The sequence below is a fragment of the Bos indicus genome, chromosome 10 (assembly GCF_029378745.1).
Source record: "Bos indicus isolate NIAB-ARS_2022 breed Sahiwal x Tharparkar chromosome 10, NIAB-ARS_B.indTharparkar_mat_pri_1.0, whole genome shotgun sequence".
Taxonomy (NCBI): domain Eukaryota; kingdom Metazoa; phylum Chordata; class Mammalia; order Artiodactyla; family Bovidae; genus Bos; species Bos indicus.
In genome coordinates, this window is record NC_091769.1 from 71,329,544 (window position 1) to 71,356,790 (window position 27,247).

Here is a 27,247-nt window from a genome sequence, read left to right on the forward strand (position 1 = left end):
ATCTAAGGCTCCAATCTTCCCTGGTGGCTCAGAGGTTAAAGCGTCTGCCTCCAGTGTGGGAGACCCGGGTTCGATCCCTGGGTTGGGAAGATCCCCTGGAGAAGGAAATGGTAACCCACTCCAGTATTCTTGACTGGAGAATCCCATAGACGGAGAAGCCTGGTAGGCTACAGTCCACGGGGTCGCAAAGAGTCGGACACGACTGAGCGACTTCACTTACTCACTAAGGCTCCAACAGGCTAAATAACCAGAGTCACAGAGTTACTTAAGCGGCAGTGCTGGGATTAGGCCTAGGTCTCCCTTCTTACTAGTATCTCGCCCCTTACCCCACTGCCACCACACCTCAGCTATCTTCAGAGTTTTTTTCAGGCAAAATTTTTAACATATTTTCTCCAGAACATTGTTTTCCTTATGACACAGCTCAAATATAAACTAGGAGATCAAGAACCAAATTGACCCCTTTCATCATCATATGCCTAATAATGTTAATTCGTAGTAGCAGTATAGTATAATACCAGTAATAATAATGATAATAAAAATACATCTATAAGGACTTTCTATGGCCAGACATCGGAGAAGGCAATGGCACCCCACTCCAGTACTCTTGCCTGGAAAATCACATGGACGGAGGGGCCTGGTAGGCTGCAGTCCATGGGGTCGCTGAGTCGGACACGACTGAGCGACTTCACTTTCACTTTTCACTTTCATGCATTGGAGAAGGAAATGGCAACCCACTCCAGTGTTCTTGCCTGGAGAATCCCAGGGACGGGGGAGCCTGGTGGGCTGCCATCTATGGGGTCGTACAGGGTCAGACGTGACTGAAGCGACTTGGCAGCAGCATGGCCAGACATTATTCTTTGTACTTTACATATATATTTACCTATTTAATTCAAGCATCAACCCTGCAACCTGGCTACTATTATTATCTTTATTTTACCATGAGCAAACTGAGGCCCAGACATATAGGGTTTGGCTTAGAAAGGTACATAGAAAACACTCAGTAATTATTTGATGAATCCTTAAAGTTTCCAAAGCACTTTGACAGTCATTAATGTGAGGATGGTTCAAGGTAGAGTTTCATCCTTAGGATATCATGGCCTGAGAGCATCAGGAGCATGACTGAGGTTAGAAATAGTGAGCAGTACTCTTGTCATGTATGGATATGAGCGTTGGACCATAAAGAAGGCTGAGCACTGAAGAGCTGATGCTTTCAAATTGTGCTGGAGAAGTCTCTTGAGAGTCCATTGGACAGCAAGATCAAACCAGTCAATCCTACAGGAAATCAGTCCTGAATATTGATTCAGTTCAGTTCAGTTCAGTCGCTCAGTCGTGTCCGACTCTTTGCAACCCCATGAATCGCAGCACGCCAGGCCTCCCTGTCCATCAACAACTCCCGGAGTTCACCCAGACTCACATCCATTGAGTCAGTGATGCCATACAGCCATCTCATCCTCTGTCGTCCCCTTCTCCTCCTGCCCCCAATCCCTCCCAGCATCAGGGTTTTTTCCAATGAGTCAACTCTTCGCATGAGGGGGCCAAAGTACTGGAGTTTCAGCTTCAGCATCATTCCTACCAAAGAAATCCCAGGGCTGATCTCCTTCAGAATGGACTGGTTGGATCTCCTTGCAGTCCAAGGGACTCTCAAGAGTCTTCTCCAACACCACAGTTCAAAAGCATCAATTCTTCGGCGCTCAGCCTTCTTCACAGTCTAAATCTCACATCCATACATGACCACTGGAAAAACCATAGCCTTGACTAGATGGACCTTTGTTGGCAAAGTAATGTCTCTGCTTTTGAATATGCTGTCTAGGTTGGTCATAACTTTCCTTCCAAGGAGAAAGCGTCTTTTAATTTCATGGCTGCAGTCACCATCTGCAGTGATTTTGGAGCCCCAAAAAATAAAGTCTGACACTGTTAACACTGTTTCCCCATCTATTTCCCATGAAGTGATGGGACCAGATGCCATGATCTTCGTTTTCTGAACTTTGAGCTTTAAGCCAACTTTTTCACTCTCTCACTTTCATCAAGAGGCTTTTTAGTTCCTTTTCTCTTTCTGCCATAAGGGTGGTGTCATCTGCATATCTGAGGTTATTGATATTTCTCTCGGCAATCTTGATTCCAACTTGTGCTTCTTCCAGCCCAGCGTTTCTCATGATGTACTCTGCGTATAAGTTAAATAAGCAGGGTGACAATATACAGCCTTGATGTACTCCTTTTCCTATTTGGAACCAGTCTGTTGTTCCATGTCCAGTTCTAACTGTTGCTTCCTGACCTGCATACAAATTTCTCAAGAGGCAGATCAGGTGGTCTGGTATTCCCATCTCTTTCAGAATTTTCCACAATTGATTGTGATCCACACAGTCAAAGGCTTTGGCATAGTCAATAAAGCAGAAATAGATGTTTTTCTGGAACTCTCTTGCTTTTTCCATGATCCAGCGGATGTTGGCAATTTGATCTCTGGTTCCTCTGCCTTTTGTAAAACCAGCTTGAACATCAGGAAGTTCACGGTTCACATGTTGCTGAAGCCTGGCTTGGAGAATTTTGAGCATTACTTTATTAGTGTGTGAGATGAGTGCTGATGCAGAAGCTCCAATACTTTGGCCATCTGATGTGAAGAACTAACTCATTGGAAAATACCTTGATGCTGAGTAAGATTGAAGGCAGAAGGAGAAGGGGGCGGTAGAAGATGAGAAGGATCACTGACTCAATGGCATGAATTTGAGCAAACTCCAGGAGATAGTGAAGAATAGGGGAGCCTGATGTGCTATAATCCATAGGGTTACAAAGGGTCAGACATGACCTAGTGACTGAACCACGGCAGTAAGTAGCAACTTGGGGACTGCTTTGATCCTGACCTTCTGACCCCATTGGTATCATCAGTGGATTTCTATAAAAGCACATCCTCCTGGTCAGTAGCTCTGGAAACTCTGCGGCAGCGTCTGGTTTTCTATTTGCCCCCAGGCTGTCCATTTCCAGCATTCTTCCTTGCTCTGTGCGGATCCACATTTCTGTCTGGTATCAATTTCTGCCTGCCTGAAGGGCTTCCTTTGAAGAGTGCTGGCCTTTGTTCCAGCACACAGTTAAGTTCCTCGTTGACCCTTTTAAGGTGGCTGTCAAGCTTTTTCCAGAGCAGCCTGAGCCTAGGACCATTTTGGTGACTCCCCCTGGTGTTTTAGGTAGTCTGAGCTCTGTCTTGTGAGGCTGATGGGAATGCACATCATTCACAGCCCTGTGTGGATCCTAGGTCCATGTGCAAAGCAGTCCTCAGCTGAAGCTTTGAGAGGCCCCCTTGGCAGATTTCCAGAGCTCTAGTTGTCTCAACTTCCCCCAGCTTTGACTCTGCATCTCAGCAAGACCCCTGAACGTGGCTTGGGTTTCCTCTTCCTGCAGTACTGTCTGGGGCAAGGTGGGGTGGTTAGTAGGGCTCACCTCACCAGGAATTTCATTTTCTCAGTTTGATGTATTTTTGTAGTTGTGGGTAGTGTGATTCCCGCAGCAGTTAATCTTTCATGGGGGAAAGTGGGAGTCCAGGATCTTAGTTGAAGTTCTGAACATTAGCCCTCCAGGGCTAGCTCTTTGTCTCCTGTTCCTCAGGAACATACGTATCACCCTCTACTTCCTACTCCCTCCTCTCCTGGGTGCTCCATATTTCAGGAAACATGAAAGTTTCCAGTAAAAGTGAATTGCTATTTGAAGCAAGCAAAATATTTGTCCTGAAGATAGGCTGACCAACTGACCCCTCCCTCCACTCACTCCCCACCTGTCTTCTCTGAGCCAGAGTCCGAAATGTGGCAATGGCTTGAACAGCCAGGGGTCAGGTGCCAGTGGACCAGCTCTGCGAGGGCAAGGTCCACATCTGCTTTGTTCACGCTCATATCCGAACCCACAACAGGGAGGGCACATCGTCGGCCCATGAATGAATGGATGAAAATGTATAAGTGATCACACATGCAGAATTGTGAATTTGGGGTTGGTGTGTACCTGTGTGGGGAGGGGGTGAGTCTTGACTGCCTGTGAATTGTGTATGAGGCAAAACCAGTTTAACGTGTGTGTGTGTGTGTGTGTGTAGGTTGATTATCTACGGGCATCTCTGTCCTATGACTGTTCCAGTATGAGCAGGTATGGTTGTTAACCAGCATGTTTTTCCACAAATGAGTTGGCTCTTCCCTTACACTTGCCACCACCCAGTGAGGTGGGGCAGTGGAAGGGGAGGAACCATGGAGGAGCCAGTAGTCAGGTTAGCAGGAACACTGGCCACAGCTCTGGTTACTGCTGATGAGTAGGAGGGAGATCTAACAAAAACAGACTGTCTTGGTGGATAATTTTCACGGAATGGAGAGTGTAAGGTAAGGTAAGTGATGATTTTAGGAGGGAAAAAAAAAGGCATTGAGTGCAGGGGAAAGGTGGTGGCATATATGTAGCAATCATGTGTAAGTAAGGGTTGGACGTTTTTCTGTCATGTCTTCAAGTATATTGAATGCTCCCTTGAAATGTTAAGCGTAACTTTCTGGACTATTTTTAGATCTCTTTTAGTGTTGTACTGCCTCCTGTTTTCTTGCCTGGGAGGTCCAATGGACAGAGCGACCTGGCGGGCTTACAGTCCATGGGGTCTAAAGGGAATTGGACACGACTTAGCACTAAATACCAACAACCTCTTGTTTTGGCATTAATTTTCTCATCTTTCTTTAAAAACTTACCAATGTTTGCCTTCATCTTTTGGGGATTGGCTCTTATGCTTCCATTGGTGCCCTTTTGCAATTTATTCTCTCCATTACTGTATTTGCTTGCTTATTTAAGGTTGGTCAGAAGCCATGACTGTAACAGGATACACTGTACTGCTCTTTCGATAGTTTGAGAACTGAGCTTTAGGAGGTGGGGTTTTGGATTACTAAGCAAGTTATTTCCTTTTGGGTCAAACTTGCCAATAAATACCTCACAAGAAATTCCTTAATTAGACACTTTTAGTTTTTTATATAATGTTTCTGGACCTGCTGCCTAGGGAGTATATGTTCTAAAGATAAAGGTAGCAATATCTACTTTTGTAGCAAAAAAAAAAAAAACAAACAAAAACCAAATACAGAAAATCTTTAAGATTATAAATAAAAAAATCTTTAAGAAGATTCTCAATTATACAATTTTGGTAAAAGTGAACAGCTATGCATTCTGTTGCTATGGTGATGAGATACAGTCTTCTCTTTGTTTCCCCTTCACTCCCCCCACCATTCTAAATTAATTATAAGTTTAAAAGAAAAAAGTCATTGTTCATATTGGTGTTTTACAGTTGAACAGATTGTTTTCATTTGGAGAACTAACAATTGTAGGGGTGGGTGTGGTAAAATGAAAAAGTGCAGAAATGAAAGCATTCTATGAGCCAGGGCCAGAGCATAGATATTCATCGACAATGGGCTGTGGTCCCAAACAATAGAATGGGAAAGACTAGAGATCTCTTCAAGAAAATTGGAGATACCAAGGGAACATTTCATGCAAAGATGGGCACAAAAAAGGACAGAAATGGTATGGACCTAACAGAAGCAGAAGATATTAAGAAGAAGTGGCAGGAATACACAGAACAAAAAAGATCGTCATAACCCAGATAACCATGATGGTGTGGTCACTCACCTAGAGCCAGACATCCTGGAATGTGAAGTCAAGTGGGCCTTAGGAAGCATCACTATGAACAAAGCTAGCGGAGGTGATGGAATTCCAGTTGAGCTATCTCAAATCCTAAAAGATGATGCTGTGAAAGTGATGCACTCAATATGCCAGCAAATTTGGAAAACTCAGCAGTGGCCACAGGACTGGAAAAGGTCAGTTTTCATTCCAATCCCAAAGAAAGGCAATGCCAAAGAATGCTCAAACTACTGCACAATTGCACTCATTTCACACGCTAGCAAAGTAATGCTCAAAATTCTCCAAGTCAGGCTTCAACAGTACATGAACTGTGAACTTCCAGATGTTCAAGCTGGTTTTAGAAAAGGCAGAGGAACCAGAGATCGAATTGCCAACAAACGTTAGATCATTGAAATAGAGAGCTCCAGAAAAACATCTACTTCTGCTTTATTGACTATGCCAAAGCCTTTGACTGTGTGGATCACAATAAACTGTGGAAAATTCTGAAAGAGATGGGAATACCAGACCACCTGACCTGCTTCCTGAGAAATCTGTATGCAGGTCAGGAAGCAACGGTTACAACTGGATATGGAACAACGACTGGTTCCAAATTGGGAAAAGAGTACATCAAGGCTTTTGTCACCCTGCTTATTTAAATTATGTGCAGAGTACATCATGAGAAATGCTGGGCTGGAGGAATCACAAGCTGGAATCAAGATTGCCGGGAGAAATATCAATAATCTCAGATATGCAGATGACACCACCCTGATGGCAGAAAGTGAAGAAGAACTAAAGAGCCTCTTGATGAAAGTGAAAGAGGAGAGTGAAAAAGTTGGCTTAAAGCTCAACATTCGGAAAACTAAGATCATGGCATCCAGTCGCATCACTTCGTGGCAAATAGATTGGGAAGCAGTGGAAAGAGTGACAAACTTTTTCTTTTTGAGCTCCAAAGTCACTGCAGATGGTGACTGCAGCCATGAAATTAAGACGCTTGCTCCTTGGAATAAAAATTATTACTAACCTAGACAGAATATTAAAAAGCAGAGATATTACTTTGCCAACAAAGGTCTATCTAGTGAAAGCTATGGTTTTTCCATTAGTCATGTATGTGTGTGAGAGTTGGACTATAAAGAAAGCTGAGCACTGAAGCACTGATGCTTTTGAACTGTGGTGTTGGAGAAGACTCTTGGGAGTCCCTTCAATGGCAAGGAGATCCAACCAGTCCATCCTGAAGGAAATCAGTCCTGAATATTTGTTGGAAGGACTGATGCTGAAGCTGAAACTCCAGTATTTTGGCCACCTGATGCTAAAAACTGACTCATTGGAAAAGACCCATGCTGGGAAAGATTGAAGTCAAGAGAAGGGGACATGACATCACCGACTTAATGGATATGAGTTTGAGCAAGCTCTGGGAGTTGGTGATGGACAGGGTAGTCTGGCGTTCTGCAATCTTTGGGGTCGCAGAGTTGGACACGACTGAGTGAGTGAACTGAACTGAACTGTGGTCCCAGAAGGACAAAAAGAGACACTTAAGGACTCATGGCTTATCTCTTTGATTAACCAAGATAATGAATGAATGTAAAGGGCATTGAAAGTGCCTGGCATGTTAAAGAGGGTTGATAAATGAGAGTTATTTAATTTTTAAAAAGACTGGTTACAAACAAATATTGCTAAAGTTTCAGAAACAGCTGGATAATTAAGGCAAAAAAGTAGTCCAAGTCCATGCTAAAATAAATAAATAAAATAGAAGGAGCTAAATGCAAGGGCTTCCCTAGTGGCTCAGCTGGTGAAGAATCTGCCTACAATGTGGGAGACCTGGATTCGATCCCTGGGCTGGGAAGATCCTCTGGAGAAGCAAACGGCTGCCCACTCCAGTATTCTGGCCTGGAGAATTCGATGGACTGTATGGGGGTCACAGAGAGTCAGACACGACTGAGTGACTTTCACTTTTCAAATACAAGCAAGCCCTCCTCCAGTCTTCATTTTATTCTCCAAAGAGCTACTCTTCATTGGCTTTTATATCTGCTATTTTTTCATGTGCATGTTTAAATAAGCATAGCCTTCCTATGTTTATTATATACCATAGTTATTATGCAAATTGGACTTTTAATTTAATATATTTTATACCTCTGAACATCAGAAAGATGGCTCATTCTTTTTAATGGCTGTAATGTATTTCATTACATTGAGAGGTACTCTAAATCTTTTAAGCAGTCTTTTAGTGATAGCTTCCCATATTTAACCATTTGATATCTTTTGGCTGTTTAGTATTGTTTTACAGAATATGAAGTCCAAATATTAACCTCAGTCCAACTACTCCAGGCTTGGTACTTGAGATGAAGTAACAATTTAAAACAGAGCTCTTCTTGTTATTTCATTGAGAACAAACTTTGCAAGAGAAGCAGTCTCTTTAGTGTCTGCTGTTGCTGCTGCTAAGTCACCTCAGTCGTGTCCGACTCTGTGGGACCCCTGAGACGGCAGCCCACCAGGCTCCCCCATCCCTGAGGTTCTCCAGGCAAGAATACTGGAGTGGGTTGCCATTTCCTCCTCCAATGCATAAAAGTGAAAGTGAAGTCGCTCAGTCGTGTCCGACTCTGAGCGACCCCATAGACTGCAGCCTACCAGGCTCTTCCGTCCATGGGATTTTCCAGGCAAGAGTACTGGAGTGGGGTGCCATTGCGTTTAGTGTCTAGTCTTCTTAAATTACCCAATAAAACAATTACTACTTTCAGCTAATTATGTAGGAAATTACAGAGTTGGGTGGAGGGGGCATATTGGATAGTATCAGCTTCCTTCACACTTTCCTTTTGATGATGGTAGGAGAACTTTTTTTTGGCCTGGGTTTAAATCAGGAGTGTGGTCATCCATGTATAGTAACTAATGATGAAAATTTAATAAGGATCCTTCCTCACTGTTTGTTTGACTCCTACAGTTTCAGAATTGTTTATTTGGCTATGTGCATAACTTTCCAAGGATGTTTATCACACAGAGAGAAATCACCAATAAGAAGGCACAGTCTATTGTAGCTGCTGGTAATTTCTATTTGGGTTGACTGTTAGCTTGGTTTTAATGAAAAGAAATAATATGTATTTATCAGTTCACTCACTCAACACCTGTGCTCTTGTGTCCTTGGTATATTCCCACTTAGCTCTCACTTTACCTTTTCCCTCATCCTCAAGGTCTCTCTTCATTGCTTTGTGTACAGGTTAGACTGTTTTGAAGTACATATTGAAAGGAAAACACTGTTTTTCTGAGAGCGTGTACCTTGTCTTTGTACTTCTTCAAGGCTCTGCTTTTGGATGGCTTCTTAGCACCCAGAAATGGCATCATTATCCAGTTCTCCAAGGCCAGCTGAGATTTCTGGAAGTGACTTGGAACTCGCTTGCCAGAGCAGCCTATTAACAGATATCAGAATAAGTGTCTCTTGTCTTTGCTATTTTCCCAAAGCTTGATAGGCATGTCATATTGACATGCTGATTTGTTCAGACCTTGTCATCATTGTCTATGAGCTGTGCATGCTTACATTTTAGTGTCTTCTAATGACCTCAGAAAAATCCATTTTACTTTCACTTTTACTAGTAGCCATTTGCTTCCAAAGTAATGGTAACTTTATTTCTCTGGGAATGATACTAGTATACTGGTGATCATTTTGCTGTTCTTGAGAATGATTTATTTTCTTTCCAGCAGTTTGCAATGAATAATATTTAGTGATATTTGAAGAACTCAGGTTTCAATGACATAAACTTTTCTAAAGTATGACCAGGAAATAGAATCTTATCTTATAGGACTGTTGTCAGCCTACAGACCTCAGTTTCATAACATTCCTTGATAAAATCTTAATGTGGTCCTGGAAAGGCCATCTCTTGCCTTATACATTCATACAGTCACCATGTTTTCATTTGGTTCTGTAAGCAGTGTGATTCCATTTTTTATTGATCAATAAGGAGGACCCCAGCCATTTCACCTTTTAAAAGTGGAACCTCAGAAACATGTCCTTGAGAGAATATTTCCAGAAACCAACTTTAAAGTGGTTGTAGCCAAACATTCGGCACCCAAGTAAATATGGAATATGTATACCTTTTCAAAGTACCTAAAAGTAGAGAAGAATTTTGAAAATTGTACTGAATTTATTACCTTTAAAAAAAAAATTTAAAGTATACGTGATTGCATCTTAAAAACATACCGAGTACTAAGCTTTCTTCCTTCTGAAGTCTCCTGGCTCTATTTGTGACACCTTGTGATTTCCAGTCTGCAATAGAAGTAGAACTGAAACAGAGGCAAATAAAAGGAACAAATAATAGGACTTCCCACCCTCTCTTCTAACGAGCCCTGTGTCCAAATGAAGTTTCAACATAATGACTTTAGTGAACCAGAGATTCTCCAATTTCCTCTTGCAGTCTGCAGAATTGATAGCAAAATTTTTTTTTTTTTTTTTTTTAATTTGTAATGTTATTATCCCTATAGCTGGTGCTTGCAGGCTTGGGAATATTCTTCTATGTGTTCATCAAGGTTGCATCTAGCATTACATTGACATTTTCAGATTTGTTGGCTGACATAGAACGACTCCAAATCAATATAATGTTGACAATGAAGCTGTCTCATTTTGGGGCATGGGTTGAAGGTATGCAGAAAGCAAGCTCTAATTTTTAATAAAAGAATAGGTATAACTATTAACAAGTTATTCAGGTATATACTTAAAATTTTGATGGAGTTTTATTGAGAAGTCTTGTAGACTTTCTACTTTGAATAGAAAACTTGAATTTGCATGATGCATTTATGAGTTCATTACCCATGTGAAACTATTCCAGTAGGCTCCCCCAAGCTTGGACATGTGTGAAAGTAATAGCCACCATTTATTGAGCATCTTCCATATGCCAAGCATTTGGCGAAATACTTTAGTGACTTTAATACTTCCAATTCTGGAAGCATTTCTAAGCATTCACATATATAGAGTTACAGGGGTATGTGTGTGTGTGTATGTGTGCTTATGTGTAGCCACAAACACAGTTTTGACATAAATGGTGATGTATGTGTATTTTTCAATTTCTTTTTTCCCCACTCTGAATAAGTTAGATATTTCCCAGTCAGTATCTGTGGACTTAGCATATTCTTTGAAACCAGGCATAGGATTCTATAATGTGTGCGTTACTTGCTCAGTCATGTCCGACTCTTTGTGACCCCATGGTCTGTCCATGGAATTCTCTAGGCAAGAATACTGGTGTGGGTTGCCATTTCCTTCTCCAGGGGCTCTTCCTTACCCAGGGACCAAACCCAGGTCTCCTGCATTGCAGGCAGATTCTTCGCTGTCTGAGCTACAAGGGCAGCCAGATTCTATAATACTAGTTCTCAAAATTGCCTGCACATTGGAATTACCTGTGAAATTTGAAAAATTACCCAAGCCCCCAGTACTGGAGAGTTTCATATGATTGGTATAGTATAAAGCCTGGGTATCAAGAGTATGAGAACCAGTGATTTATACTGTGGATGCTCCAACATTTATTGAAACAATCTCCCTTTGAAGGACATTGCTATGCTATGCTATGCTAAGTCCCTTCAGTCGTGTCCGACTCTGTGCGACCCCATAGACGGCAGCCCACCAGGCTCCGTCGTCCCTGGGATTCTCCGGCAAGAATATTGGAGTGGGTTGCCATTTCCTTCTCCAGTGCATGAAGAGAGAAAAGTGAAAGTTAAGTCGCTCAGTCGTGTCCGACTCTTAGCGACCCCATAGACGGCAGCCCACCAGGCTCCGTCGTCCCTGGGATTCTCCGGCAAGAATATTGGAGTGGGTTGCCATTTCCTTCTCCAGTGCATGAAAAGAGAAAAGTGAAAGTGAAGTCGCTCAGTCGTGTCCGACTCTTATCAACCCCATGGACTGCAGCCTACCAGGCTCCTACGTCCATGGGATTTTCCAGGCAAGAGTACTGGAGTGGGGTGCCATTGCCTTCTCCATTGAAGGACATTAGATAATGAACCCTGTTTTCTTTCTGTCATAATGTTATAGTGAACATTCTTGTTAATATTTCTCTGTCGTGTGTAAGTATGTCAGTAGGTTAATTCCTACATGTGGAATCTAGGTGCATTGGGGCAGTCCATGGGGTTGCAAAGAGTTGGACATGACTGAGCGGCTGAACTGAAATGAACTGATGGAATCTAGAAATTCTTAGTTGTGGATCAATGGGCAAGTGCATTAGAAACAACAATAGTAATTGCCAGATCGTGATACAATTGATTTCCCCCTTCTCTGATTATTAGATGGCCCATTGTTGGGCAGAGGGTTTTTTATTGCCTTTTTTTTTTTTTCCCCCAAACTGGTCTTCTCCCTCATCTGCCTTGTTCCCACCCCAGTTATAAAAAATGTTTGTTCTGATTTTGGAAGGTTGTACATCTAAGTGCTTATGGAGTTTCCTATCATGAAAGGAGACTGGGGAAATCCTATGTCAAAGCTTTTTTTCTCTAGGTGTTTTGAGTACTGTGTCTTTGAACATTGGTTTCATAGGCTGACATGAAATTCCTGCCTTTACTTCTCATCATTAGAAGCATGCGTGTCTCTCAAAGGGCTGGGCAGTTCTGATTTAAGAACAGCACTCACCAGAGCCAGGCTTCCCTGGTGGCTCAGATGGTAAAGAATCTGCCTGCAGTGCAGGAGACCCAGGTTCATTCCCTGGGCTGGGAAGATCCCCTGGAAAAGGAAATGGCAACCCAGTCCAGTGTTCTTGCCTGGGAAATCCTATGGATGGAGGAGCCTGGCAGACTACAGCCCAGGGGCTTGCAAACAATTGGACATGATTGAGTGACTAACACACACATGCACACACACACACCAGAACCACACAAGACCTGAACACTTGGAGGCCAGAGTGCCTCTTTACTACCTTCTTTTTACACCTGAACTTGCCTTCCATGGAAGCTTTTACGATCATCTTTCCATAAACCTCTCTTGAAGAATTATTATGTAAAATTTATAGGTAGAATTTTTATGAAGGGTAGGGTACTTCTTTTGAAGGGAGTTTCAGTTTTCATAATGCAGTTCCATCATCTGATTCGTTGTTTCTGGGTGGCTGCTGTCTCCTCATCATGAGCAGGACTCATTAGGAACAGCCCTTGGATAGGTGTGGTGCTGGCCTGGCCCAGACTGAGCCCCTCAGAGCAGCAGGGGTGTGGAGAGACTCAGCATCTGTCTAGTAAACAGCTTACCACGCTGTAATTTGGAACCCAGGAATCACCGTGTACTTAGCTTTCCGTAAACATTTTTCACACCTATAATGGCAAACTGGCTGTGTTCACACTTGTTCAGAATGTTCTTTCTGAGGCAACACTGGGAAAGCAAGTGGCCCCAGGTGCTTGCAGTAGGTTTTCTACCTTGGTGACCGGTTCACAATGACTTTCCTGGGCGGACAGGCTGCCTTCAGATGTCGCAAGGAGAATAATAAATAGATGAGATCAGTGATTGAAGAAAATGTGAAGAGGAATCAGGTCAGTGTTGTAAATGTCAGCGTCGTTGCAGTGACTCAACTGGGTGTGCTGTGTGGTAACTTTTGTGTAAGTGGTTAGATTGAAATATTAAACCTGTTGAGTGCTTCAAAATATACAAGAAGGCTAATTTTTTAAATGCCTTTTCTACACTGCCCTCAAACCCTCAGAGACTTTCCCACAATTTGCAGATAAGCTGACTAACCTGCGGAGCGCTTGATTTAGTGGTGACAACTACCCTATAGAGATTAAATCCGTCTCATTCCAGGAATTTGTTCTGCTGATACACACAGGAATGTCAGGGAGAGGAGTCTGGTTAGCATAGTTCCACCAAACAGTAGCTAACAAATATAAACCCACCTTCCAACTTTTTAATGTAGTTCTCACTTCCTTTTGTGATGTCCATTTAAAATCCATCAAACATTTATAGAGGGCTTCAGGATGCTGAAGTCTATTTTAAAGTCACTCGCCAAAAAATGCGTCTGAGTGGGTATCTGAACCCAGGTCGTGACTCCACGGCTGCCTGTCATATTGTATCTGCTCATCTGTTTTCCCCTAACTCAAAAGCTACATTTACCTTGAAAAAGATGAGAGTTTCTTAATAGTTACCAGAGAGTGAGGCTAATTTTAACCAAGAACTTTTGTTCTGCATGGTGTTTTGTTTTATTTCCTCTTGTTGCACATGTGATCTTGGCATAAAAGTAGTTAGAAGAACATGAAAAGATGAAATGTAATCAGTGAGGTTTAAAATTTGCTTTCAGAAAACATGAAAACATGTAAACCCTTTAGGCGAGTTTTTATTTCTTAATTTTTATTCCAGAGACCTGTAGTTTCCCTACGATGCCGAGAGACATTGTTTTCCATGGAGGCTTATGTAGAAATAAAAATTATACCCATACTTGGCCTTGATGGTAAAATATAGTTTGAGAAGGAGTGAGATTGAACAGCGTCTGGTTTGGGGCTATGAGGGTCAGTAGCAATAGTCACTTTTCCAGAGGACCACATCTTATAGCTTCACTGGGGAAAAGGACTTAACATTACTGGGAGGATGTGTCATGAATTCTTGGCTTAGAGTACCCCTAGTTTATCCTCTCTAAATCACATAAAACTTTGCTTGAAGATTTGGAAAACATAATTGTTCAAACCAAGTGCAGTTGACCCTTAGACAACACAGGTTTGAACTGCACAGGTCCACTTGGCCATGGAGTTGTTTCAGCAGTAAATACTACAGTGTTAGATGATCCGCAGTTAGTTGGATGCTCGTGTGCAGAACCGTGGATGCAGGGGGAGCCGAGTATACAGAGGGCCAACTGTAAATAATGCTCGGAATTTCGACAGTGTGGAGGATCAGAGCCCCTCACCCCTTCATTGTCCAAGAGTCAACTGTATATATCTATCCACCCTCTTCTCTCTCAGAATTTATTGGAATTATTTCAATTGTTTCCAAAAATGCCTAGTACTGTTGTTCTTTTAGGACGGTGTCTTTTTAATGTCATTTGCATTTTCTGTGTAGATGGCACCAAAGGGTTGGCTACTTGTTTGAGAAAGTGTGTAACCATAACTACCTAAAGTATGGTCATTTCAATGGGGAGACACATTAAGAGATTCTTCATTGACCTGTGGGGCTTCCCTGGTGGCTCATCAGTAAAGAAACCACCTGCCAATGCAGGAGATGCTGGTTCAATCCTTAGGTCAGAAAGATCACCCTGGAGAAGGAAATGGCAACCGACTCCAGTATTCTTGCCTGGGAAATTCCATGAACAGAGGAGCCTGGTGGGCTACAGTCCATGGGGTCCCAAAGAGTTGGACATGACTGAGCAACTAAATAACAAGATTGACCTGTAGTGGTGAGGACTCTGACCTTTGGGGGTTATTTCAATTGGATCAGCAGAGGACCAGAACATATAGACAACAGGTGATTGCTGGTGTCCTGAAATGCACAAATACTCTTTTCTGGCGACTGTGATAGCTTACTGTCATACTATTGCTGAAAGAGCTGCTAGGTGATTTAGGAAAGTTGCATTCTTTTACATATTGGCTGAAAGCAAAACTTGGCCTCATGGAATAGTAGAGAGCTTTGATGTGATAAAGCTGGCTGTTGAGTTGTAGCTTCTTGTGTATAACCCCTACATTTAAATTTGTCTTTATAGACCCTAAGTGGGTCCCTGAGAGGCAGGGAGATAGAAACTCAAGGGTGAAAATGATTTGCATTTCTACAGCTTGGATTTAAATTTGTTTATTGACTCTACTCACAGACTAGCAACAGGTCAGCAGGCCCACGGGCACAGGCCCTCCGCCGAGGCTGTGCTTTGTTTGATGGGGAGCTCTTACGACACTTGGTTTGGCTCTTCTCCCAGATGATCTAGACGAGATGTCCTGGCTTCCAGACTAGTTTCTGTCACGTGAACAGCACAAACTTCCTAGCTTGAGATATGTGTTATATGGGCTTTAGGGATTTATGCTCTAACCCATGGTTAAAGTATTGAGTCATGACAGAGTAGTTACTGCCAGCTTTTCAGGGTGAAGACCTGGAGGTCCTTCCCTTTGCTCTTTACACGAGGAGGGGTGGTTTTCTGGCAGGAGTCCATGGCTTGGGCCTGGAATAAGGCTGTTAATTATATGCTGGTTGAAACTTGGTCTGCTTGAGGGTGTGCATGGACTTCACTTGGGTTCCTTCCTCCCTTATCTCAGGAGGAAGTAGAGAAGGAAGGGGACTGGTTCTGGCTTCCACTTTGCAATTACTACCGTCCCCCGCCACCCCAACACCTACACTGATGCAGGCAAACATAGAGGAGGGAGTGTGCTGGGCTTTTGCTGCCCTGCTTACACAGTGGGCAGGGAGGGTTTTCAGGGTCCCTGTGCCTTATTTGAATGTTTGGATTTTGGTTTCTCCATCCATGGAGGGGTGCCCTCATTGTTCTTCTCTTGTCTCAGAAAAGTCACTGGGTTGAGAGGACTGAGTGTTGGGTGAATTTCCAGGAGCCATCCAAGAAGTGGCCTATTAGAACACCCTTTTGGGACCAAGTGTGTGGGAAGGGCTGTCCCTCCACTGGACACACTAGAAACACCCTTTCCGTTTCCTGGTGCAGAGGATGTTGAAACTTACAGGGAAAACACATTCTCTTTCAAAGGTTTCTCCTACAACCTTTAGACTGCCTCTCATTATTTTTTAAAGCTCCAAATAGTACTTGGCATCTGGTGTTCTTGGGAAATGAAACCAGACATGAGGAATGTGAGAGGGGAGAGAGATGGCCAAGGAAAGAAGCAAAGCCATTTTTCCCCTTCACATTCTTGTTGATAAGAGAATTTGGGTTAACATTAACATGTTGCTGAAACCCAAGTCATATGTTAGGGCCCTCTGCAAAATGTGAGGTAAACTGCAGCTCTGAAAATAATAGATTCAATGATTAAAACTGAGGGTTTTCTTAACTTTTCTCTTTGAAATGCTCTTGGGGCATAATTTCTTTTTTTCTTGTCCTTCTTTTTATGCCTGTGACATTGTTTCTGAAATTCCAGAAACCATTTGTAATAAACAATGACAATATTTTGTTGGGGAAAGAATAATTGGAGAATTAAATGTGAAATACTGTCCATCTTGATTAAAATAATAGACATGGGGCTCAAATACATAGTGCCCATTGCACTTCATGTGTGCATGCAGACACTCTCAGCTGTTTAACCAAGTTGATGGAAGACAGGAGCTAGCCATCTCCTTTTTTCCCTTCCTTGAGCAGGTAAGCTATTTCCCTTGTAACCACTGTGATTAGAGGAAAACGGTGGTAACTTAGCCAGTGGTAACCTCAGCCATCTTATAAATGTGTGGCACGTGTCCCTGATGAGCCAATTAGAATGATGTATGAAAGTGTGAAAGTATTAGTTGCTCAGTCGTGTCTGATTCTTTGTGACCTCGTGGACTGCAGTTCACCAGGCTCCTCTGTGCATGGAATTCTTTAGGCAAAAGTACTGCAGTGCGTTGCCATTCCCTTCTCCAGGGGATCTTCCCGACCCAGAGATTGAACCTACGTCTCCCACATTGCAGGCAGATTCTTTACCATCTGAGCCACCGGGGAAGCCCAGAATGATGTATGTATCCGTGTAAATCTATTTGTCAACATGACCTTCCAGTTCCCCCCATATGTTGGGTACTGTCCGTGTGCAGCTTTGTGGAAAATGAACTTTCCATGTTACGTATGTATTGTGACTTGGCATTATCAAAGGAAAACTACTGAAGGGGGTTTTCTTGTGAACTCTTTTTGTTCTCTAGTGGTTTTGTTTTTTTCAGTCATCTTAATCATCATCAACATTCCTGAAAATTTGGCCCTCATTTTTTGTCTGTTATCACATAGAGAGATTTGTTTGTTTTGGTAAAGAACAGTACAAATGACTCTGAGCTAGGCCACAGATGGATTGTATTTCTGATTCTTTGCTAAGCAAAATGCACCTGCTCCAGAATCTTAAGTAGCTTTTTAATTGCTTCCTTGTGCATGGCATAGCAATAGTCATCTGTAATGTTATAGACAGATTGCACATTGGATGTCCCAGAAGTGCCCTCTTCCCCTCTGCAGCAGTGCCAGAAGCTTAGATGAGAAGATGTGTTCTGGTTGAGGGCCCAGCTGAAATGGTGGAATTAGTCCTTTCCCTCAGGCTGATCTGATTAAAAGGGGGCCAAGATGTACAAACACAGGTCCCTGGTTTCATTAACTGCACATTTTCTCTTCAGTAGACAGAAAAACCAACTTCACTGCTCTCTAAATGTCCCAACTAGGTGTGACCTCCCTGATCTCTGAGGGTTTTTCATCTATTTCTTGAACACCTCACAATAAGTCTGGCCTGTTGAGGAGGTTCATGTATGAGAGCTGAGTAAGTGCATACATCTTGAGCAAAGTGTTCACTGAAAGTAAGGAGTGTGGAAAATGTCTGTAAGATTCTATCAGCAGGTCTGTTTCCAGTGGAGTTTACTTGAGGATGGGGAGAAAAATCAAGTACCAGCTAGTTCAGCCAGAGAGAAATTTCTCACTCTAAGGTAAAGCTGTAAACACCTCCCCCCGAGGATGAAGTCTGTTTGTGGGGCTACTGTCAGCATCAAAAATCTTGACAAGTAGCTAAAAAGCACTTGGTGATCTGATTGCCTTCAAATACTTTGGCAGTGGTGAAAAGCAGATCTAGAGGCAAGTGTGGGAAGAACACCCAGTCGCACCCTACTGAGGTTCAGAGAGGAGACCATCTGTTCACTTAGGCATTTGTGCTTTTGCATTCGACAAACATTGCGAATATACTGTGTGCCAGGGACTGAATGAAGCTTGGTCCCTGTCTTCAGGATCTCATAGTTTCATGGGGGAAACAGACATGTATTTTTTAAAAAAGCAACCCAAAAAAAGACTCAACTATGTATATGATGCTGGGGGTGTGTAAAGAAATGTGTGATTGCCTCTGGGACATTTAAGACTCATAAAAGCAGCAGTACTGGATTAGATCTTGACTGTTAAGTGGAGAATAGGTAAGGAAAAGAACACCTAGGCTAATGGGACTGTGGAGAGATGGGCTTGGAGGTGAAACTGCTGCTGTGGACAGTGGGCTGGGCGTGGGGTGCACAGCGTTCAGAATGTGGGAGGAGAGGTAGAAATAGAGGAGGCAATGGCAGGCCATGGAGGGTCCTGTGGTCCAGCCCAGGAAGTTGGACCACATTCAGGAGACACTGCAGAACTAAGTGACAAGTCGGATTTATGATGTGCTGAGAAAAATCCCAGACCCCTGACTCCACTGTATGAAGCCCTAGGGTCTGGGCCCCTGCCCTCTGCAGCCTAGTCTCTCTCAACGGCACTCCTGTTACCCACTATGCTCCAGCCCCACTTATCTTCCTTCTTGACTCAAATGTGCCAAGGTCTCCACCTGCCCAGGGTATCTGCTCACACTCTTGCAGCCTGGAGTCCTCTTCCCTGACACACTGCAGAGCTGGTCCCATTTATCCATCAGGCCTCAGTTTAAATGCCCCCTCTGAGATCACAGTTGCTAAAGTAGCTGTCCCCTCCCACCAACACCATCACCACCATTTTCTTTCATTTTCTTCTGGCATCCCCTATAATACTAATCAAAATTAGTAATTATGTTTTACTTCACTTGATTTCCGCCCCCCACCGCTTTCTTCAAATCAAATAAGCTCCCTAAAGGCATTTTCTCTTACTTTCATCCCTTTTTCCTTCCACAGAGGAGCCAGCATAAAAACTTGGTCTTTGGGCTTTACTGAGACTTTTAAACACAAATCACCTATCAAAGGCAATATTTGTACTTATTAAAATGACTTCAATTAGGCCCCTAGATGTAATGGGCTCTATATCTTATTACTCATCTTAGAAACTAGCCAAGACTCCTTAATATTCTTTTGTTTATAGAACTATTGGCATTTTTTTTTAACTTGAAAAATGCTTCGGATGGACTTTTTTTAGATCTTAATGTTTCCTCTGCGCCCCTTTTCAATATCGCCAGAGTGTATTATTGACATAATTTAGGTTTAAGTGAAACAACTTGTAAAATGCTCAAGTAAAGTAACTGCCCTCTTTATTCATTTCTCAAATACAGTGGTTGCCCTCCTACCCATGTGAGGTGCAGCACATGCCATGGGCACTTTCCCCTATGGAGTTGACTTTTCAGTGGGGAAAGAAAGACCCAGACCACAAATTACCTTACCTGTTGACTGTCTATCGTGGAGATCTCAAAATGCTAACAGGGCCAAGACTGTGTTCAAATGGGTAGGTTAGCAAGACTGCCTGCCAGTGAACTTGAGGGCTGAGCCTGGTCCTGTGGCCCTTAATGAGTTGGTCTTCACCCGCTTTTGTTTCTTAACCTTGTCTCTGAATAGCCTGAACACTGCCTCCCACAGTCCCTCATACACACATGTGTGTATAGTCAGACCTGGACAGGAGCCTCCAAAGAGTCTTCAGTTTATGGACTGGGAGTGGTAGGGTATGTAGGACACTTGAATGGGATGTGATTCCTACCCTGAAGACACACACAAGAGACAAACACGAACACTTATAGTTTATTAAGTCTTATTTCCCATCTCCTGGTGTACATCAGTGCCATTGCTGCCTACCCGTGCTGGTTAACAAAGTGCAAGAATTGCACACTTTGAGGGAGCCTTAAAGCAGTTTGACATTGCTGAAATATTGTACCATATTTTACAAAAATATGTTTGTAACAGACTGGTGAGAACACCATCCTTCACCACAGATAGTTTGAGAAGCTGGTATGTAGATCACCATAACTTAGAAGTTTTTGATAGGAACATTTTTGTATACACATACTCCCCTCCTCTGTCACATAAATAGTCATATAAAGTGGTTTTAAAAAAATCTTACCCTGTTTTATCAATTATGAAAATAGTATATCTTAATTTTGAGAACAACTGAAGAATACAAGACTTTTTGGGTTTTTTAAGAGTAATCCATACAGCTGACATGCACTAACTGCAGCTCATATTTTGGTGTATTTCTCTTGTCCTTGCCCCCTGCTCCTATATATTTCTTTTTTGTATGTAAATGAGACAGTATATACCTACTTATTCTTTATTTCATATATTCTAAGTATTTGCATGTCATTAAATATACTTTTTAATTTTTTAAGTTATAGTTGATTTGCAAGTGGTATATAACAGTGATTCAGAATTTTTATAGATTATATTCCTTTCATAGTTTTTATAAAATATTGGCTATATCCCCTGTGCTGTATGATATATCCTTGTAGTAAATATTCTGTTGCAAAGGACTGGATTGTGGTCTACCAACTAGTTGTACCATAACTTGTTTACTCTTCACATAGTTCTCTATCACTAGCATCTATTCTATGCCCTTGTTTATTTGCTCTTAAAGATCATGGTTTGATAATTTTTGTGAAAACACCTTTGATTGTATCTTTGAATATATCCTTAGAATATATTTCCAAAAGTAGAAACTCTCTGTCAAAATTTGTGACCATTTTAAGTCCTTGGTAAATTGCCCTTGGAAATGTTAAACCAGATTTCGTCTACCACCGGCAGTGGATGAGGCTAACTGCACTGAGTGCTCTCAGGACTGGTACTGTCAGCCTGGGGATACAGTTGACAAAGAGAAGGGCAGAGGAAGTGACTGGACCACCTGGATAGAAGAAAATGGGAGGGCGAGATATTTATGGGGCATGGAAAGCTGTCTGTTGGCTAAGTATAGCATACTTTTTATCTTATTTTTTTATGCTTTTAATTTTTTTTGGCATGTGGGATCTTAGTTCCCTGACCAGGGATCAAACCCACACACCCTGTGTTGGAAGCATGGAGTCTTAATCACTGGATCACCAGGGAAGTCCCTAGGATACTTTTAAGGAAGTAAAAAAAAAACAGAAGCAGTGAGTTGGATTTGGATTTGATGGTGCACTGAAAGCCAGTTTAGAATGGTGTTGGGAGCCATTGGTGGGTTTTGAGTAAAGAGACGAGACCCTCCAGGGCTCAGCTCTCAGAAGATGTTATACCTGTGCTGTATGTACCGCCCCTCACTTCCTGTGTACTCCTTGCCCCTTCCCAACTCATGCTTTTCTTGGCACTGTTCAGTCTGTCTAAATGCTCTGCTTTCTGATATCTGTCAAAATTCCCCACAAGCATCAGGGACCAGTTTCTCCCCTACAGTGTTCATGCTTTATTACATAGCATGTACTATATGATATGTCGTATTAATTTTGTTATAATTAATTGGAGCACTGCTCTCTCTCAGGGCTTCCTCAATGGCTCCGTGGGTAAAGAATCCGCCTGCAGTGCAGGAGACACAGATGTGGGTTCAATCCCTGTGTCAGGAAGATCCCCTGGAGGAGGGCATGGCAACCCACTCCAGTATTCTTGCGGGAGAATCCCATGGACAGAGAAGCCTAGTGGGCTGTAGTCCATGGCTCGCAGAGTTGTACATGACTGAGCAGCTAAGCACCCTCAAGCTCTCTCTCCCACCAGATTAGAAGCTCCTAATCACCACTTCCCTTCTGTATCCTTAGGTACCTACTGTCGTGCCTGGTATATAGTAGATACTAATACACATTTACCAAGGGAATCCAAGGTACTACATATGGCTCATAGGACCTTGTACAGGTACTCCCTAAGCCAGGAGATGTCTGCTTCAACAGAATGAAATATTAGGTATCTCGGCGAGGTCTTTATTAGGTCGTCATATAGGCTCTGTGACAGATACTTTGCTCTTAACCTCTTTCTCCCTTCCCAACTCAGAGACTTCCAGTTGCTAGCTTTTGGAGGCCACTATCCCTTAAGTGAGTGGAGGGTTTTTCTCTAGAAGTGTTTTCAAATCATAGTTATTGGTGAGAATTTTCACCCAAGTTTGCATCATTGTATTAATGACACAATCAAGAAAAGCTGGTGACAGATTCTGGAATTAGATTCTGTAATTTGGAAGAGACACCATAAGTCCATAAGTTGGACAAGAACAAAGTTCATCCCTTTCTTCATTATGCAGAATTAACCATTGTTAAATGTCAACACACTTGCTTCTGGTCTTTTGTGTGTACACTTTTATTTTTAATTGCGTAAATAATGTATGGATACATTTTTTTTTTTAATTTAAATCTTACAGATACAGCTTCAGGACTCCTTGACTTGCATCTGCATGTCTCATAGTCTAAACTTTTTTTTTAAAATAATATCCTTTGTTTAAATGAAATTTTATGTAAAAGTTGACTGTTCTTCTAGTTAAATATGTGAGACATATCCATGTGTCCCATGTAGTATTATGTACTGAGGGCACAGCAGTGAACAATATGTGCAAGGCCCTTCCCCATGAAATAACCACATAGGATAATTTGAAATGGTGATACTTGCCCTGAAGATCTTCAGACAGGGTAAAGAGACAGAGAGTGATGGGAGCATTGCACAGGACTGTGGCAGATACAGTGGTTGGGTTGGCTTCCTGAGAAACTGAAATCATGCTGAGGCCTTAATGATGAGAAGAATCAGCCATGCATAGGTGTGGCCAGAACATGCTTGTCAAGGATGTGGTTCGAGGGCGTGGCTGATACAAAGGCCCCAAGGCAGGAGTCAGCATGGCCAGTATAGTTGAAGTGCAATGACTCATACAAAGAGCTCTACATGATGGGGTCAGGGGAGGGGTAGTCAGAAGCCAGATTGTAATGCCCCTTGGAGGCTGTTGTGTGGCCTTTACATGTTCTTATAATTGCAGTGAGTAGCCACAGGATGTTTTTATAAGATAATATGTCAGTATCCAAAAGGATAAAAGCAGAACTGCTGAAATTGAAGCTGGAGTGAGAAGCTCAAATTAATACCTACTGAAAATCTCTGATTTCTCTCCCCTCTCCCATCTGAGAGTTGGGGTACCTTACCCTTTAGGCATTTCTAACAGGTAACTCAGGTCCAAATAGGAAAAGGAGTATATCAAGGCTGTATATTGTCACCCTGCTTATTTAACTTATATGCAGAGTATATCAAGAGAAACGCTGGGCTGGAGGAAGCACAAGCTGGAATCAAGATTGCCGGGAGAAATATCAATAACCTCAGATATGCAGATGACACCACTCTTATGGCAGAAAGAGAAGAAGAACTAAAAAGCCTCTTGATGAAAATGAAAGAGGAAAGTGAAAAAGTTGGCTTAAAGCTCAACATTCAAAAAACAAAGATTATGGCATCAGGTCCCATCACTTCATGGGAAAATAGATGGGGGAAACAGTGGAAACAGTATCAGACTTTATTTTTTTGGGCTCCAAAATCACTGCAGATGGTGACTGCAGCCATGAAATTAAAGGACGCTTACTCCTTGGAAGGAAAGTTATGACCAACCTAGATAGCATATTAAAAAGCAGAGAAGAAAGCCCAGAGATAAATCCACGCACATATGGACACCTTATCTTTGACAAAGGAGGCAAGAATATACAATGGATTAAAGACAATCTCTTTAACAAGTGGTGCTGGGAAAACTGGTCAACCACTTGTAAAAGAATGAAACTAGAGCACTTTCTAACACCATACACAAAAATAAAAATGATTAAAGACCTAAACGTAAGATCAGAAACTATAAAACTCCTAGAGGAGAACATAGGCAAAACACTCTCCGACATACATCACAGCAAGGATCCTCTATGACCCACCTCCCAGAATATTGGAAATAAAAGCAAAAGAAACAAATGGGACCTAATTCAACTTAAAAGCTTCTGCACAACAAAGGAAACTATAAGCAAGGTGAAAAGACAGCCTTCAGAATGGGAGAAAATAATAGCAAATGAAGCAACAGACAAACAACTAATCTCAAAAATATACAAGCAACTCCTACAGCTCAATTCCAGAAAAATAAATGACCCAATCAAAACATGGGCCAAAGAACTAAATAGACATTTCTCCAAAGAAGACATACAGATGGCTAACAAACACATGAAAAGATGCTCAACATCACTCATTATCAGAGAAATGCAAATCAAAACCGCTATGAGGTACCATTTCATACCAGTCAGAATGGCTGTGATCCAAAAGTCTACAAGCAATAAATGCTGGAGAGGATGTGGAGAAAACGGAACCCTCTTACACTGTTAGTGGGAATGCAAACTAGTACAGCCACTATGGAGAACAGCGTGGAAATTCCTTAAAAAACTGGAAATAGAACTGCCTTATGATCCAGCAATCCCACTGCTGGGCATACACACTGAGGAAACCAGAAGGGAAAGAGACACGTGTACCCCAGTGTTCATCACAGCACTGTTTATAATAGCCAAGACATGGAAGCAACCTAGATATCCATCAGCAGATGAATGGATAAGAAAGCTGTGGTACATATACACAATGGAGTATTACTCAGCCATTAAAAAGAATACATTTGAATCAGTTCTAATGAGGTGGATGAAACTGGAACCTATTATACAGAGTGAAGTAAGCCAGAAAGAAAAACACCAATACAGTATACTAATGCATATATATGGAATTTAGAAAGATGGTAACAATAACCCTGTATACGAGACAGCAAAAGAGACACTGATGTATAGAACAGTCTTTTGGACTCTGTGGGAGAGGGAGAGGGTGGGATGATTTGGGAGAATGGCATTGAAATATGTATAATATCATATATGAAACGAGTCACCAGTCCAGGTTCAATGCACGATACTGGATGCTTGGGGCTGGTGCACTGGGACAACCCAGAGGGATGGTATGGGGAGGGAGGAGGGAGGAGGGTTCAGGATGGGGAACACATGTATACCTGTGGCAGATTCATTTTGATATATGGCAAAACCAATACAATATTGTAAAGTTTAATAAAAAAAAAAAAAGCAGAGATATTACTTTGCCAACAAAGGTCCGTCTAGTCAAGGCTATGGTTTTTCCAGTGGTCATGTATGGATGTGAGAGTTGGACTATAAAGAAGGCTGAGCACCAAAGAATTGATGCTTTTGAACTGTGGTGTTGGAGAAGAGTCTTAAGAGTCCTTTGGACTGCAAGGAGATCCAACCAGTCCATCCTAAAGGAGATCAGTCCCGGGTGTTCATCGGCAGGACTGATTTTGAAACTGAAACTCCAATATTTTGGCCACCTGATGCAAAGAGCTGACTCATTGGAAAAGACCCTGATGCTGGGAAAGATTGAGGGCAAGAGGAGAAGGGGACGACAGAGGATGAGATGGTTGGATGGCATCACGGACTCAATGGACATGGGTTTGCGTGGACTCGGGGAGTTGGTGATGGACAGGGAGGCCTGTCGTGCTGCGGTTCATGGGGTCGCAAAGAGTCGGACACGACTGAGCGACTGAACTGAACTGAACTGAACTCTAGTCTGAAGACAGTGGAGCCAGGGACTCCTCACTTCCATCCTACCGCAACCATAGACATTGGAAAATTCTTCCTTATGTCTCCTTATAGCTTCTTCCCATTGGTTTTAAATTCACTCGGGAGTGGGGAGGGTGGCGTGTGACACAGCTCTGATCCTGTTGCTATGGAGCTGCTCCTAGAAATCATTTGAGAGGATAGTTGCTGGCCTCTGCCTCACCCTCAGGTTTTTCTCCTATCTTGAGAAGTGCCTGCTCTGTGTCTCAGCAGTAGTGTTAGCTCTGTGTCTCAGCAGTGCTGAATTTCTTTCTGGTCGGGGATGTGAATACATTGTCTGATCATCTGCAGTGCACTCTCTGGTGCTCAGCGGTCACTGTAGCTTCTCCAGCAAGGTCACCTGCCCACAGCTCTGAACTATGAGAGTCATCAAGACCCAACCACATCTGCTTTCTCTACTTTTTTTTTTTTCCACAAAAGTAGAGTAGGGTGGGTGGGGCATTTAAGTATGACTCGAAATTGCTCATGGGGTAAATCCAGACTCTTAGCCTGGGCTGCGGCTTCTCCGCACCAGCCCTCCTCTGCGCTTTCACTCCCTGTGGCTCCTCCCTGGACTCCGTGCCTGTGTTCTCCACATCTTCCCGACACAGATGTAGCTCTCCTCCTCTGCCTTTCCAGCTCACCAAGGGTCAATTCATAGTCCACCTTTTTTTCCCCTTTCAACCCCATCTTTCTTTAAAAATTAAAAGTCTACTGCAGTTATACATGAATATGCTCTCATCATAAATGTGTGTATATATGTGTGTGTGTATATATACACACACACATATATATATCTCTCTCTCACAGAAAGTATGTTTCCATTCTTGCCTATTCCCCATCCCTGTCATCTCTCAGAGTTAGGAAATTACTGTGTATTTTTCCAGGCCTTTTGCTATGTATTTACATGTAAATTATTTAGGTTTTTGTGTAATATCATTTTAAAAAGACATTATGGGACATGTTATACACATTTTTCTTTGAGTTGCTTTTTTTCAGTTGACAATATAACTTAGAAATTTTTCTAGGATGATACACATAATTGTGACTTAAAAAAGACTGTGCAATGATTAAAATTCTGCAGTGCTTTTATGGTAAAAATTCAAATTTGAAAGGATATGAAGTGAAAGGTAGTTCTCCAATCCCCTCTTTTTATTTTGGAGGTTACTGCTGATAACATTTCTTACATGTATTTATAAGTGCTTTAAAATATGCAGTCCTGTAGTATGTAGTATATACATCACATAGCATCTTGAGCTTTTTTTTTTCATATCTACGTGCATAGATGCCTCGTTCTTTTTAGTGAGTGTGTTAGATTCTCTTATGTGAGTATACTATAATTTAGTCAGCC

The 27,247-nt window shown here is 42.2% G+C and overlaps 1 protein-coding gene across 3 annotated transcripts in view; it reads left to right on the forward strand.

Moving 5' to 3' along the window:
* Positions 1-27,247, forward strand: part of DAAM1 (dishevelled associated activator of morphogenesis 1) — a 191,846-nt gene that overhangs the window by 49,218 nt on the left and 115,381 nt on the right. Inside the window, exon 1 of one of the 3 annotated variants that reach the window (XM_070797678.1) lies at positions 2,307-4,351. The exons of the other annotated variants lie outside the window; for them this stretch is intronic. The gene's annotated coding sequence lies outside the window, so the exon portion shown is untranslated. Of the gene's footprint in view, positions 1-2,306; positions 4,352-27,247 lie in introns of those variants that run through there. 3 annotated transcript variants of the gene reach the window in all.